Raw genomic sequence first — 15825 nt, 5'->3', positions numbered from 1 at the left:
GGGGGAGGAGCTTCACACTTCTAAATTTTGAAGTGCCAGCTCCAGCTATACACTCCTCTATACCCCAGCGTAAGCACCTCCAGTGTCCCCTGTGGAATCAGAGAAAAGGATTTACCGGTAGGTACCAAAATCCCATTTTTCATGTCGAATTTTTGACCGTGTCGACCTTTTTTACTTGTCGACCTTTTTACATGTCTAACTTTAGTGTGTCTGACCACAGAAACACGATTGTCCCTTAGTGATGTGGAACAAGTCACCTGCATAGGGGTGAGTGAGGGGATATGCATGGGGTTATGGGATAACTGGGAAATGCTATGCATGGAGATGGCTGGGGCAGCACAAACATTGGGGTGTTCAGTACAAAAGGAGCTGGTTACTGTATATGGGGTCATATGGGGGACAATGTGGGGACATATATGTATTAAGTTGTCAAACCACTATTCAGGTTTTGCCTGTAAAAGAAACAGAGTGATAAATGCCTCTGCATTCCTAATGCTGGCCATACACGCTACAATTATCGGGGCGAACCGCCTGATATCGGCGGATTGCCCCGATAATTGTAGCGCGTGGGGGGGCGACCGAGGGTTAAAAATTGCTCGGTCGGGCATGCCGGATTGTCCAGCATGCCCGTCCGATGCAATATTTCCCGGTAAACTGTCGGCCGCATCGGGCAGTATATGCCCAGCCACGGCCGACAGACAGATATTTCCTGTGTTCATTCCTACGGAAGGAACAGGAAAATGTCTCCTCTCCCAGGGGAGGAGCGCAGATGTCTGCCGAATACACTGTGAGAGAAATATGAAATGAGGGGAGTGGCTTGCGAGTGTCGCATTTCACATACAGACACACCCCTTTCCAGAAGGTCACGCCCACTTTTCTGGCACACACCTGCGGCGCGCGCACATAGGGCTGGCATCGCAGTTGTTTCCAGGGCCACTTTCAGTTACCAATCAGCCCCTGTACTGAAGTGATGTCTCACTCATTCCACAATGGGCATTTTCATATTGATACACACACCAGTGATTATTGAGCCAATGATTGCAAAATACGCAATATATAACACATTTTTACACGCTACAGGCAGAGAGGGGCTCAGTTATTAAAAATGACCAGGTCCTGCGGGTTGTGCTGTGTCTCCCCAACCAATTACAGCAGCGACTCCACACCCAATCACCGTCTGAGACCTCCGTCCTTCCCTTCTCTCGGGTGTTACATAGTAGGGGGGACCCCGGCTCTTCGCTCCCATCTGCCGCACTCCGGACTGGACACCAGGTATGGGGCGAGCAGAGATGGGCTTCACCGGGTAACTGCACCCTGCAGGGGTCCTCACTACTCCCGATTTAGGTCGCAGACTGTCTCCTTCTTCCACAGCCACCTAATACTAATGCAAGGATCCTTCACACTACAGTTAACTCCACAGAGACCCATCTACTCCCACTACAGCCCATACACATCCCATAACTCCCAGACCTCACACAGCATGCCCTATGGGGGCGGCAGCAGCAGCCCCCAATCTTGAAAACTCCCACACGCTCACAGGTACAGCACAGATACAACAGACACATGGTGCACAGATAAAACACATTATTAGTCACACACACTACATGCATTTTGCATTCACCATGATTATTATTATCATATATTTATATGGCTCCACAAATGTTCCGCAGCGCCTTACAAAGTACATAAACAAATAGGTTGAGATTACAGGGACTTACAGTACAGTACAATACAATACAGGACATGGATAATATACATTGCTACATTCGCGACCATAACACCCAGATAAGCAACAATGCAAAGCAACCAAGTGTTAGGTGCCCTAGTGGTGAGTAAGAAGTAGATGAAGGTAGAGTAAGGAGGAGCACAAGAGGGTAGAGGGCCCTGCTCATAAGCAGGGCCGGATTAAGGCCCACATGGGCCTGGAGCTGAAAATGTTCAAGGGCCTGTACTGAGATGGGGAATAGCTGTGATCGGTGCTGTGTGGGTGTGGTCAAAGTCACCTTGGTGTGTACACCCCCTACACTATGAGACACAATGTCTCTCTAACTACATAGAAATAGAAAAATTGCATAATGTTTTTTAGGGGGAAAACTCGAAAAACTATTTAAATACTTAAAATGTATGGCCAGTTAGGCAGCTGTCATGTTGATGGGCCTATTTTTATTTAGAGGCCTGGAGCTGTAGCTCCATCCGCCCCATTGCTAATCTGGCACTGCTCATAAGAGCTTACATTCTAAAGGATGATCAGTCTCTATTGCCACAGCAATTTACTTACCCTTTTATTACATTTTTATTGTGGTCTTGCTCTACAAACACTTATACATACAACAATTTGTAAAGTTTAGGTTTTCACACAAAAAAATGGACTTGTAAAGAAAAGTATATAGGTGCAGTGGCAAACGCAGGATTTTCCAGAGAGGGTATTCCAAATTCTTGATTTTAGAACAATTGTTGCCATAATTACTGTAGCACTTAACCAGTCATAATATACAAAGTACAGTATAGTGTATGTAATAATTCTGACACAAACAGGGCCAGCGGTCACAGTATGCCATTATATGTAGGGCCATTCTGCCTGAGCTGAATGTTTTTATTTTATATGTGAGTTCCATGCCAGAGCATTTGAGCAAGTTCGGGAGTCTGGGGAAGTAGCAAAAGAACCTTGCACTGCTCTGGAAATATATATACACATCGGTCTTCTAATGCACTGCATAGTGTATTATTATACAGTATTAATAACTGACCCTATAGATAGTCTTTATCAGTGCAACCCTAACAGTTATGTTTTCCATATCTCCTAGTTAGTGCATTCATTACAGGCTCACACATTTTAAAATTTCAACAGGTGGTACTAATTATTTAATTTGTGTGGTGTGGGCTGGTGGGGGGGTTCCAGGCAACCGGAACCCCCCCTGCATTTGCCTATGAGGTGGCTAAAATTAGGGGGGTCTCTTAGGTTTAGGCACAATGGGGGGGTTATGGTCAGGCACAAAGGAGGGAGGGTTAGGTTATGCACTACGGGGGAGGGTGAGGGGAGGATTAGGATGCAGGAAGGGAGGGTTAGTAAACTTATGGAGCCCGTCGGGATTCTGAGCATCGGGATGTCGCTGTCAGGGTTTTGAAGGCCGGCATCCCGACTGCCTGTCTCCCATACCCAACTTAGAGCATATGGGGTGGTCTCATGGCAAATCGGAAGCTCAAAAGCATTAATTGTGATGGGACCCAGAAAACTGTGGAGTAGTACCATCATTTCTTAAAAGGGGGGATTTCCTGGGACCCACAATTTTTTTTTTGTGCAATGCAATCACTGTAGGCTATACTTTTTTTTTTAAAGTTTTTCAAGACTTTGGGAAAGTTTATTCTTATTTATTAAAGGATAAAACTGGCACTGGCCATTGCATCATGCTACTGGCTCACTCTCTAACCACCTCTGGCTCCCATACACCTACCGACATATTGAGTTCAGATCGGAAATGCCAATCCGCCGGTCGGAAATGCAGACCTGCAGCCATCGATGTTCCCCAATCCGCCAGAGGATTGGTGAAATTATACATGTTAAAATTCACCAGTTTGCAAATCATGATCATATTTGATTGTGATCCGCAAATCAGTGAAATCCAACCTGTTGGATTTCACCGATCCTCCAACCCGGCATCTGTGAATCGCAGCATTCCGACGATCACTCGCTAGTGTATGGAGGTCATTACCCATCTGTATGCTCGTTCCCTTTAGATTGTAAGCTCTCATGAGCAGAGCCCTTTTCCCTCTTGTGCTTTTTCTTCTCTCACTTATACAGGTTGAGTCTCCCATATCCAAATATTACGAAATACAGAATAATTTTGGCATGGCTTAGATAATGAAACCTTTGATTTTTGATGGTTCAATGTACACAAACTTTGTCTAAGGTATACATTATTAAAAATATTGTATAAAATTACCTTTAGGCTGTGTGTATAAGGTGTATATGAAACATAAATGAATTTCAATTCTGCACACAAACTTTGCTTGAGCCACAAAATTATTGAAAATATTGTATAAAATGATCTGCCGGCTGTGTGTATAAGGTGTATATAACACATACATGCATTCTGTGTATAGATTGGGGTCCTATTCCCAAGATATTTCATTATTGGTATGCAATTATTCTAAAATTCGGAATATTCCGTTATCGTCCCAAGCATTTTGGATATGGGAGACTCAACCTTTACTAAAATCCCCTCCCCACTGCAAACAATGGCACCAAACCTTGGTTCTGACGACTGCTGATTATTTGGGTATTAGGACTGCTGATCCAGTAAGGTTTATAAACCTTGTCAGTGTTCTTCAATGTTTCCTACTGTAAGTACTTTTTTCTAATTTTGTTCTGTTTATTTACTCTGCAAGGCGCCTCAGATCCCTTGTGGCGCCATATAAAGGATACTTATAATAGCTGATGGTAGCCATCATTGGGCTCTCTGGCAAAAATAATGGGGATTCCGAATTTAAAAGGCAGCGACTGTCCTGTGATCCTTATCGCCATCATAGGATGACAATAGCCTGGGGACTGGACAGGGAAAAATATGTAACTACTAAAATAAATTACAGTATGTAGCCCAATTTTTCTTATTAAATGAATTGGCATCTGGAAGCTCAAGAGGTAAAAACAGGGCAAGCCTCAAAGTGTTAAGAGCCTCCTTAGCGCTGCCAGCCAGAATTGCCATCAAGCAGCCCGGTACTGTACCTTACTGATAAATAGCTTGTTTATGTCATACATTTTTTGATCTATGGCTTTTATTTCATTATGCTACTTCAGTGTTGGCTAACCGTGACACTCCAGCTGTTGTGGAACTATATATCCCAGCATGCCCTGCCACAGTTTTAGCATGCCCTAATAGCAAAACTGTAGCAGTGCATGCTGGGTTATGTAGTTCCATAACAGCTGGAGTGTCAAGGTTAGCCAACACTGTGCTACTCTATACGTGCGATATACAGTAATATAATGTACTAGTACCCAGGGCTGCAGAGTGATATTGCAGTAGTCATATGGAACAAGTAATTGTGAATAGAAAGTGGATTTTGAGTCTAATGTACTGTACTGTACTGTACTGTTGTCACTGAACTCCAGTGTTGCGATTAAGCAGCAGAGAAGGGTGGGGCTCATTAATTTGTTTTCATAGATACGAAGAATAGTTTTTGTTTGTTTCTCACCATACTACAGCAAAACTTGTACAAGTACCAAAGCTGTAGATACATGTGGAATGTGCCTTTGCATTACATACAGACAATACAATCCCACACTTCCTGTCAGGGACTCTGATGTGTTTTCCCCCAATGTATCTGCACACAAACATTTTCCTTTCAGAATCAAAAGAGACTTGCTGAGTCCGTACACAGAACATCTGATGTCTAGCCTTACCGGATTGTTATATGTTGGAGGAATGTAGGCGATCTCCTGCTGTGCCCTCTCTGCCTGAAGTTACTGGGTCTGAGAGCTGTACAGACTGGCGATGCAATAACTTACAACACCCACCAAAACCTTGTGATCACTCGTTACGTTAGGTTACAATGTGCAAATAGGAAGTGGCCGCAGGTCTGCTGCTGTTAAAGTGGAAGAGCTGGTTTTCCGTGTCTGTTGTCCTCCTTGCACAGGCCTTTACTCACAGCACTTATTTAGTCTGGGAATACATAAGGCAGAGTTATTGGTGAAAATATCTAGCAATATTATTTAAATAATAATAGATAATAATAATAATATAATATAAATTATAATAATAAAAAAAGATACATTGTAAGTGGAGCACATTTATTATGCATAAGGCCAGGTACACAGGCGATATATTGGATGATATTTAATTCCAACGCGCATCGTAACGAAGTATAGTCCATAGTGCTCAGAGTGTACCCTCAATTACGCGTTCACGTGCATTGTCCGTGACGTCCCATCTGATGTGCTGCACGTCATATGGGCCAACGTCGCTGACAGCCACATGCAGGTGAATGCAGGATGGTGCAGTATGTACGGCCGCCAGATATATCCTTCCATTGGGTGTCGGGTCGTCTGGGATACACATCATTCTGATGTGTACCTTACCTAATATTCATATGCAACCAAATAAGGAAAGTGTGGGAACGGGCACTTCGGTTGTATTGTACTTTCATTGCAGTGGCTGTACAAGCACGCTACTAGCTACTGTCAGTACAAATGTGATAAAAATATTAGTGTTGAAGAAAACATACTGTACTGTAAGGGGATACAATCGGGAAGCCGGCTGACGTAAGCTCGACAGCCGGCTTCCCGACTGCTTTATCACGGCAAGGGTTAAATGACAGGCTTCTAAATCTAGACGCATGTCATTTTTCCGATGCCGGGAGACCGGCACCCGGCATCCCGATCGAAGGGATGCCGGGCGCCGCGAGCAGACAGCCGTGGATGGGGAGGGTTAGGTTTAGGGTTCCCGGGGGGACTTAGGGTTAGGCATCTCCCCCCGGGAGGGTTAGGCTAGGTGGATGGTGGGTTAGGGTTAGGCACCCCTGGGGGGAGGTTAGGGTTAGGCACCCCCCCGGAGGACTTAGAGTTCGGCAGCGTGGAAGGGGGAGCGTTATGTTTAGGCACTTAGAGGGTGTTTTTGGGTTTGGCACAGGGGGGGAGGTTAGGGTTAGGCACCCCTAAGGAGGGTTAAGGTTAGGGGGGTTAGGTTAGTAAGTACTTACCTAGGAACGATCGGGATTTCCAGCGCTGTCGGGCTGCCGCCGCCGGGATCTCTCCAGCTGTCTCCCTCACGCTGCTGGGATTCGAATTCGTGGCCACGCGGCCAGCGGTATTTCATACTGCTTCCGCTGTAAGGGTGCTGCCCCTCACAGTCACAGCAGCCGGCAATACAATAAGTCACACTGACTTATTATACTGTGCCGCTGCGCTGCCCGCCGCCAGCCAGTGCCGCAGCCTGAACACTGTCAGTGATTGACAGTACAGGCACGGCTGGAGGGGGAGGAGAGGCCGTCCTCTCTTCTCCTCCCCTCCTCTCTCCTCAGCTTCTCCCCCCAAAGTGACAGCCTGGCTTATGCTGGAGTCCGTCCGTGCAAGGCTGGAGAGGGAGGGGGAGCCGCTCTCTCTTCTCCTCCCCTCTCCTCAGCTCCTCCCCCCAGAGTGACAACCTATGTTGGAGTCCGTCCGTGCAAGGCTGGAGAGGGAGGAGGAGCCGCTTTCTCATCCCCTCTCCTCAGCTCCTCCCCACAGAGTGACAGCCTATGCTGGTGTCCGTCCGTGCAAGGCTGGAGGGGGAGGAGAGGCCACGCTCTCCCCTCTACTCAGCTCCTCCCCTTTTACCTTATGTTCCCCGGCTTCCTACCCTCTCTGAAGGCTGTACTTGGGTGCCGGGCATCTGACGTAACGTGACCGTCCCCGGCATTAAAAGGCCAAGGAGGAGCCACCATCCACGTGCTACACTGCAGTTCTGGGCCCAGGTAAGAAAATTGAAATGCTGTGTATTAATCATCCACTGGCTGTCACCCTCTCCCTGTCCCCACTGCTGTCACCCTCTCTTGGCGTCATCCTCTCCCTGTCACCCACTGCTGTCACCCTCTCCCTGTCACCCACTGCTGTCACCCTTTCTTGGTGTCACCCTCTCCCTGTCACCCTCTCCCTGTTGTCATTCTCTCCCTGTCACCCAGTGTTGTCATTCTCTCCCTGTCACCCAGTGCTGTCACCCTCTCTGTCACCCAGTGCTGTCATTCTTTCTCTCTGTCACCCAGTGCTGTCATCCTCTCTGTCACCCAGTGCTGTCATTTTCTCTCTGTCACCCAGTGCTGTCATTCTTTCTCTCTGTCATCCAGTGCTGTCATTTTCTCTCTGTCACCCAGTGCTGTCATTTTCTCTCTGTCACCCAGTGCTGTCATTCTCTCCCTGTCACCCAGTGCTGTCATTCTCTCTCTGTCACCCAGTGCTGTCATTCTCTCTCTCTGTCACCCAGTGCTGTCATTCTTTCTCTCTGTCACCCAGTGCTGTCATTTTCTCTCTGTCACCCAGTGCTGTCATTCTCTCCCTGTCACCCAGTGCTGTCATTCTCTCTCTGTCACCCAGTGCTGTCATTCTCTCTCTCTGTCACCCAGTGCTGTAATTTTCTCTCTGTCACCCAGTGCTGTCACCCTCTCTGTCACCCAGTGCTGTCATCCTCTCTGTCACCCAGTGCTGTCATTTTCTCTCTGTCACCCAGTGCTGTCATTCTTTCTCTCTGTCATCCAGTGCTGTCATTTTCTCTCTGTCACCCAGTGCTGTCACCCTCTCTGTCACCCAGTGCTGTCATTCTTTCTCTCTGTCATCCAGTGCTGTCATTCTCTCCCTGTCACCCAGTGCTGTCATTCTCTCCCTGTCACCCAGTGCTGTCATTCTCTCTCTGTCACCCAGTGCTGTCATTCTCTCTCTCTGTCACCCAGTGCTGTAATTTTCTCTCTGTCACCCAGTGCTGTCACCCTCTCTGTCACCCAGTGCTGTCATCCTCTCTGTCACCCAGTGCTGTCATTTTCTCTCTGTCACCCAGTGCTGTCATTCTTTCTCTCTGTCATCCAGTGCTGTCATTTTCTCTCTGTCACCCAGTGCTGTCACCCTCTCTGTCACCCAGTGCTGTCATTCTTTCTCTCTGTCATCCAGTGCTGTCATTCTCTCCCTGTCACCCAGTGCTGTCATTCTCTCCCTGTCACCCAGTGCTGTCATTTTCTCTCTGTCACCCAGTGCTGTCATCCTCTCTGTCACCCAGTGCTGTCATCCTCTCTGTCACCCAGTGCTGTCATTTTCTCTGTCACCCAGTGCTGTCATCCTCTCTGTCACCCAGTGCTGTCATTTTCTCTCTGTCACCCAGTGCTGTCATTCTTTCTCTCTGTCACCCAGTGCTGTCATCCTCTCTGTCACCCAGTGCTGTCATTCTTTCTCTCTGTCATCCAGTGCTGTCATTCTCTCCCTGTCACCCAGTGCTGTCATTTTCTCTCTGTCATCCAGTGCTGTAATTTTCTCTCTGTCACCCTCTCTGTCACCCAGTACTGTCATCCTCTCTATCACCCAGTGCTGTCATTTTCTCTCTGTCACCCAGTGCTGTCATTCTTTCTCTCTGTCATCCAGTGCTGTCATTTTCTCTCTGTCACCCAGTGCTGTCATTCTCTCCCTGTCACCCAGTGCTGTCATTCTCTTCCTGTCACCCAGTGCTGTCATTTTCTCTCTGTCACCCAGTGCTGTCACCCTCTCTGTCACCCAGTGCTGTCATTCTCTCCCTGTCACCCAGTGCTGTCATTTTCTCTCTGTCACCCAGTGCTGTCATTTTCTCTCTGTCACCCAGTGCTGTCATTCTCTCTCTGTCACCCAGTGCTGTCACCCGCTCCCTGTCGTCACCCTTTCCCTGTAACCCATTTCTGTTACCCTCTCCCTGTCGTCACCCTCTCCCTGTCACCAAGTGCTGCCACCCTCTTTCTGAATTTGTATATTTGGGTATAATTGTAGCTTAGCACCCAGGTTGATCCTGCTGTTTAAGGGCGCTATAACACTTTTGTAATTGCAATTGTTTATTTTTTGTAATTGTTACATCATTTCATGTACTCCTGATATTTCATACACTGAAATATGAGGCTTTATTTCACCAAGGGGCACCAAAATCTATAGCCGCTTACCAAAAAAATTAGGCTCGGGCTGGCCCTGTGTGTAGGGGCAGGGGGTGGAGAGATGTCTGTGTAGTGGTGGAGGGGGTACAGTATGCCTGTGTGTAGGGACAGAGGAGGGAGAGATGTCTGTGTGTGCCTGTGCAGGGGCGAATGGGGGAGAGATGTCTGTGTAGTGGTGGAGGGGGTACAGTATGCCTGTGTGTAGGGACAGAGGAGGGAGAGATGTCTGTGTGTGCCTGTGTAGGGACAGAGGGGGGAGAGATGTCTGTGTAGTGGTGGAGGGGGTACAGTGTGCCTGTGCAGGGGCGGAGGGGGGAGAGATGTCTGTGTAGTGGTGGAGGGGGTACAGTATGCCTGTGCAGGGGCGGAGGGGGGAGAGATGTCTGTGTAGTGGTGGAGGGGGTACAGTATGCCTGTGCAGGGGCGGAGGAGGAGAGATGTCTGTGTAGTGGTGGAGGGGGTACAGTATGCCTGTGCAGGGTAGAGGGGGGAGAGATGTCTGTGTAGTGGTGGAGGGGGTACAGTATGCCTGTGCAGGGGCGGAGGGAGGAGAGATGTCTGTGTAGTGGTGGAGGGGGTACAGTATGCCTGTGTAGGGACGGAGGGAGGAGAGATGTCTGTGTAGTGGTGGAGGGGGTACAGTGTGCCTGTGTAGGGACGGAGGGGGGAGAGATGTCTGTGTAGTGGTGGAGGGGGTACAGTGTGCCTGTGTAGGGACAGAGGGGGGAGAGATGTCTGTGTAGTGGTGGAGGGGGTACAGTATGCCTGTGCAGGGGCGGAGGGGGGAAAGATGTCTGTGTAGTGGTGGAGGGGGTACAGTGTGCCTGTGCAGGGGCAGAGGGGGGAGAGATGTCTGTGTAGTGGAGGAGGGGGTACAGTATGCCTGTGCAGGGGCGGAGGGGGGAGAGATGTCTGTGTAGTGGTGGAGGGGGTACAGTGTGCCTGTGTAGGGACGGAGGGGGGAGAGATGTCTGTGTAGTGGTGGAGGGGGTACAGTATGCCTGTGCAGGGGCGGAGGGGGGAAAGATGTCTGTGTAGTGGTGGAGGGGTTACAGTGTGCCTGTGCAAGGGCAGAGGAGGAGAGATGTCTGTGTAATGGTGGAGGGGGTACAGTATGCTTGTGCAGGGGCGGAGGGGGGAGAGATGTCTGTGTAGTGGTGGAGGGGGTACAGTATGCCTGTGTAGGGACAGAGGGGAGAGAGATGTCTGTGTAGTGGTGGAGGGGGTACAGTATGCCTGTGCAGGGGCAGAGGAGGAGAGATGTCTGTGTAGTGGTGGAGGGGGTACAGTATGCCTGTGTAGGGACGGATGGAGGAGAGATGTCTGTGTAGTGGTGGAGGGGGTAAAGTATGCCTGTGTAGGGACGGAGGGAGGAGAGATGTCTGTGTAGTGGTGGAGGGGGTACAGTATGCCTGTGCAGGGGCGGAGGGGGGAGAGATGTCTGTGTAGTGGTGGAGGGGGTACAGTATGCCTGTGCAGGGGCGGAGGGGGGAGAGATGTCTGTGTAGTGGAGGAGGGGGTACAGTGTGCCTGTGCAGGGGCGGAGGAGGAGAGATGTCTGCGTAGTGGTGGAGGGGGTACAGTGTGCCTGTGTATGGACGGAGGGGGGAGAGATGTCTGTGTAGTGGTGGAGGGGGTACAGTATGCATGTGCAGGGGCAGAGGGGGGAGAGATGTCTGTGTAGTGGTGGAGGGGGTACAGTATGCCTGTGCAGGGGCGGAGGGGGGAGAGATGTCTGTGTAGTCGTGGAGGGGGTACAGTGTGCCTGTGCAGGGGCGGAGGGGGGAGAGATGTCTGTGTAGTGGTGGAGGGGGTACAGTGTGCCTGTGCAGGGGCGGACGAGGAGAGATGTCTGTGTAGTGGTGGAGGGGGTACAGTATGCCTGTGCAGGGTAGACGGGGGGAGAGATGTCTGTGTAGTGGTGGAGGGGGTACAGTATGCCTGTGCAGGGGCGGAGGGGGGAGAGATGTCTGTGTAGTGGTGGAGGGGGTACAGTGTGCCTGTGTAGGGACGGAAGGGGGAGAGATGTCTGTGTAGTGGTGGAGAGGGTACAGTATGCCTGTGTAGGGACAGAGGGAGGAGAGATGTCTGTGTAGTGGTGGAGGGGGTACAGTATGCCTGTGTAGGGACGGATGGAGGAGAGATGTCTGTGTAGTGGTGGAGAGCGGTACAGTATCCCTGTGCAGGGGCAGAGGGGGGAGAGATGTCTGTGTAGTGGTGGAGGGGGTACAGTATGCCTGTGCAGGGGCGGAGGGGGGAAAGATGTCTGTGTAGTGGTGGAGGGGGTACAGTGTGCCTGTGCAGGGGCGGAGGGAGGAGAGATGTCTGTGTAGTGGTGGAGGGGCAGAGGGGGAAGAGTGTGTGGTGGTAGGGGGGATATGTGATTGTAGTGGTGGAAGTGGTACAATGTGCGTGTGTGTGTGTGTGTGTGTGGGGGGAGGGACGTGAAAGGATGTGTATGTGTAGTAGTATTGGAGGTGAGTATAATGTGTCTGGGGACAGAAGGGTATAATGTCTGTATGGGGGAAGGGGTATAATGTGTGTATGTGTGGGATAGGGGGGTATAATGGGTGATGGGGGTGTTTGGATCAGTGTACTATGTCACCAGGGTCTTTCTGTTCCTGCCACTTGATTACCGACTAGTGCAGTCAGACTCTCTCACACCAGGACCCGCCTCCCCAATTCTCCTCACCACTCACATATCACCTCTCTCTGTTTTTGCCGTGTGTGGAGATGACAGGGAGCCGGCTGCTGCTCTGCTGCTGCTGCCCCCGGTAAATCCCCATCACTGCAAGCTGCAGCGTTGGTAAGACAGCAGGGATCGGGTCCTCCCCCTCCAGGTGTAGGGCATCACAGTAGCTCCTTACTAGAGCGTCATGACGTCACCGCGCACGTTGCAGAAAGAAGAATTCATCTATTGGTTCGGACACAGGGGAGGCGGAGCTGCAGAAAATGTCCTCCCGGTCAGGTGAGTGCTGTGTGTAGAGCAGACTGAGCAGCGTTAACGCCTTCCTGACCGGGAGAGGACTAATTTAATTTAAAAAAATTGCGATTTGGCGGCAGAGGCTAATGGGTGGTCTGGTGCACCCCCGGACCACCCCTAGCTTCGCCTATGATAAGGGGTCTATTCAGCAAGAGTGACGATGTTGCCCAGAATATTATCGGGCACCATCGTCACAAGTTTTTATTTATAAAATAAAAATATGGCTACTATTCAGCAATATTTTCTGCAGGGACAGTGGTTGCGGTAACACGCTGTCCCTGCGATGTCACAGAAGGCATTGTTATCGGGATTCCAAAAACAATCCCTTCTGTTTCTTCTTCTGCACATGCTCAGTCATGCGCTCGCGAATAGTCTCCGTCCCTGCTTGAGGAGACCGCCAACGGAGTAAGTACATCTCCAGCGTATCCAAATTGATTGACATGTGTATACAGGCTTTATACTAGCCTGTATACATATATATTTACATCAACAGCCTGAGAGATAAGTAGGGAGGGGTGGTTAGTAAAGATACTGTATGTAAGAAGGGGGTAATTGAGAGAGACATAAGGGATAATGTGAGAGATATGTGACATCATATAGTGGGAATTACCACACTCCATTGAGCCATGTTGAAATCAAGTAATTGGTTATGATCATCGTGCAAATTATTATCTGAACGATTTAGTCGTCTATGGTCTGATGACGAATTGCTTGGATGCTGCTCTGTGTCAGCGCATTTCTGATGTGCACAAATACAAAGTTTAGTGTGGAAAACAGGTTTGGTGTGTATGTCTGTGGGTGTTTGCATATGTTTTGAGAGACTCCGCATGCTAATACAGTATGCCTGTAACAAATTAATTAAAATGTACACAGAGACTAGTATGCTCAAAAGAAGTGGTCTAAATGTAAAGTTACGAATTACTGTCATGGACCTGCAAGTCATTGGCAGTTGTGTGCCTATTGCCCAGTGCTGTTTTGGTTCATAGGAACTGACATCTACATCCTAATTAAGTGAAGAATAGCCTGTCCCAGGCTACGAGACTATGTGGCACCTACAAGCAGCTTCCATTTACACCTTCGAATTGGTCCAGGCAATGCTTGGATGTTAAAATATGTTAGAAATGGATAATATAAATTAATCCATCACATATACCCTAAATTACATAACACACACATAGACTTACATTCATACACATTAAATAAAACATATAAATATACAAGATGCACAGCGCACATGTTTATCAAAGCACAAAACACATAAACGCACCTCACATATTAGTGAACCTACGCAATATTCTTACATATTGCACACTTCCATAAAAAGGTTCCCTAGCATTAAGGTTAATATTCAAGGTTTTATTCATTATTAATTATGTAATGAAGCGACTGTATTTAAGATCTAAGGTTTAGTACATGATAAGCAGACCGTATTTGATGCTATTCTAAACCACTGTTTATTTGCAGACTTCCGGTTCCATCGGCAAGGAGATCGCAGCAGGCATTTGCAAGATATGAATTCTAGGTTAGAATGTACCTCTGTATGTAGTGTTTCTTTATTAGGTCTTCGTAAGGAAACCTATACAAAGAAGCAGTTGGAAAGCTTATCCATAGCTCTGATGACTCCATATGAACTAACCAATGACAAGGAATGACAAGGAGCAAGAACCAATGAAATCATGCCAGCTCGTCTCTATTGTTGTATATGTGATCTGTGTGGTATATAGGCTATGGCTGTGTGAACTGTAAGGGAGTCATAATCCCTTACAAGATGACTGCAGGCTTCAGGATTGATGACTGAGTACTGGATTCCAGAGCGCTAGCATTTATATCGGTTTGTACCTTCTGTATTTACTTGCTTCTTTGCGCTAATTGTTTTAGATCAAAGCGCGTATTATCCTTTATGTGAATAATATTAATTTTGTGTTTTGGAACCACAGTTGGGCTGGAAAGCAATTATTTCATATGCGTATACGCTACGCTAAAATAGCGACATATTCAGTATAATGTTTATTAGGAATTCATAGCCCCCATCCCTAGGAGATACTATGCCACCCTATGGTGACTTTGTGAAGCTGGACAGGTTATGGTCACAAAATATTGTAGCGTGTCTGGGCCTTTTTTGCTGGTCCAAGCCTGAATAATTTGTAGACCTGTATCAGTGCACCTGCTTTGGCAAACAAATTGTGAAAAAAATGACCCATTCAGGCCCCCCTCAATGGATTTGGATACCTCACAATATTGGGAGGTATGAAATGGTAGGTAACGGGAGAAACACAAGGAGAACAATCAGACAAATGAGGGTGGAAATGTGTATATCTATATAATAATTCTCTAAGGTCTGTCTAATCTCCATCATGTATATGCATATGGGGGGGTCACTGGACCTCTGACGACGGTTGCGTCTCCATGTGCTGGGAAAGAAGAAAGGCTGTGCTAGCTGAAACTGCCAGCCAGTGAGAGCTGTGGTCCTGCAGGTTGCAGCCTGTCCGCCAATCTGAAGCCCCAGTCTCGATTTCAGGGGGGAGGGATCCGGAGTGAAGCTTCCCGGCGCTCCTACCACTCAGCTGCCTGACTTCTCAGCTGCACTTGTCCTGCTCTCTGGCTGCAGTGGATCTGACTATAGGGAGCTGCTGCCTGTGCTGAATTGCAGTCCTAGCCATTAGCCTGCCCTGTCTGAGCCCCCTGTTTGTTGGTTCCCTGGCTGTGGTTACCTCTTCACTTTGGTGATAGTAAGTACTTGCTACACAGCCCTCATACTAATCTTTATTGCACACAGAGCCCCACTGGCTGTGGAGTGAGTGACCTAAGAGCCACTTAGGGGGACACTGAATTGGATACAACTCATTTGTGCTTGGACAATATGTGAATATATTTAAGACTCTCTAGCATCATCTTGTGGTGGTTTGCTGTCTTTACAGTCCCTCTGGCTTTCCTAAATTATGAGAAAACTGCACCTACAAGTCTGTTCTCCTGATGGCTTCCTAGTGCTTCTATGGGGAGTGGCGGATAGTGGCTACCAGCACACACTAGACTTACCATGTGACAGATGCTCTTCTCCATGTACCCTACTGATTGCTACAGCCCTAGTGTGAGATTCGTCGGCCAGTGATATCTGTGTGAAGTGTTCCATTGTGTTTGTGCACTTTGAAGGCTATCCTGTATGTCCCAAGTTCAGACTATTGTCTCCACTTTTGTTCTGCATATTTGTCTTTCTA

General features: G+C 48.4%; 1 protein-coding gene across 2 annotated transcripts in view; it reads right to left on the bottom strand.

Annotated features, from left to right (window-relative positions):
• TPRG1 (tumor protein p63 regulated 1) overlaps positions 1-5565 on the bottom strand; it is a 94710-nt gene extending 89145 nt beyond the window's left edge. For both annotated transcript variants that reach the window (XM_088444717.1, XM_088444718.1), the window contains exon 1: positions 5399-5565. The gene's annotated coding sequence lies outside the window, so the exon portion shown is untranslated. The remainder of the gene's footprint in view (positions 1-5398) is intronic.
• Positions 5566-15825: the final 10260 nt, after the last annotated feature.

This window comes from Taudactylus pleione, unplaced genomic scaffold (genome assembly GCF_031769625.1).
Source record: "Taudactylus pleione unplaced genomic scaffold, aTauple2 ptg000372l, whole genome shotgun sequence".
Taxonomy (NCBI): domain Eukaryota; kingdom Metazoa; phylum Chordata; class Amphibia; order Anura; family Myobatrachidae; genus Taudactylus; species Taudactylus pleione.
The sequence above is the reverse complement of the archived record's forward strand: the minus strand, read 5'-3'. Positions and strand labels throughout refer to the sequence as shown.